General features: G+C 45.0%; 1 protein-coding gene across 1 annotated transcript in view; it reads left to right on the top strand.

The window, feature by feature from the left end:
* The window catches only part of LOC105450634, a 6,625-nt gene that overhangs the window by 1,117 nt on the left and 5,175 nt on the right, over positions 1–333 (top strand). The window lies entirely within an intron of this gene.

Here is a 333-nt window from a genome sequence, read left to right as displayed (position 1 = left end):
TAATCGAATTCGATTTAGTGTTCTCGCTACTCCTTGATGTCCTCCTATCGGTGAGTCATGATATTCAAAGAGTATCTGCCGCTTTTCGTCCGCGGTGTATTCTTTCGTTGTCTCTTCTTCTTCGCGTGTGATAACGCTCACCGTCGAGTCTCCGAGTATCGGATTTCTACTCAGCGCGTCCGCGTTTGTGTTACCTTTTCCGGCTTTGTGTACGATTTCGTAATCGTATTCTTCTAGTTTTAATCGCCACCTAATCAATCGTAATCCTGGATCGGTTACATTGAATAGCCATATTAGCTGTCTCTTATACACATCTCTGAGCGGGCTGGCAAG

The sequence above is a fragment of the Wasmannia auropunctata genome, unplaced genomic scaffold (genome assembly GCF_000956235.1).
Source record: "Wasmannia auropunctata unplaced genomic scaffold, wasmannia.A_1.0 LD336060.1, whole genome shotgun sequence".
In the NCBI taxonomy this organism is placed as follows: Eukaryota; Metazoa; Arthropoda; class Insecta; order Hymenoptera; family Formicidae; genus Wasmannia; species Wasmannia auropunctata.
The sequence above is the reverse complement of the archived record's forward strand: the minus strand, read 5'-3'. Positions and strand labels throughout refer to the sequence as shown.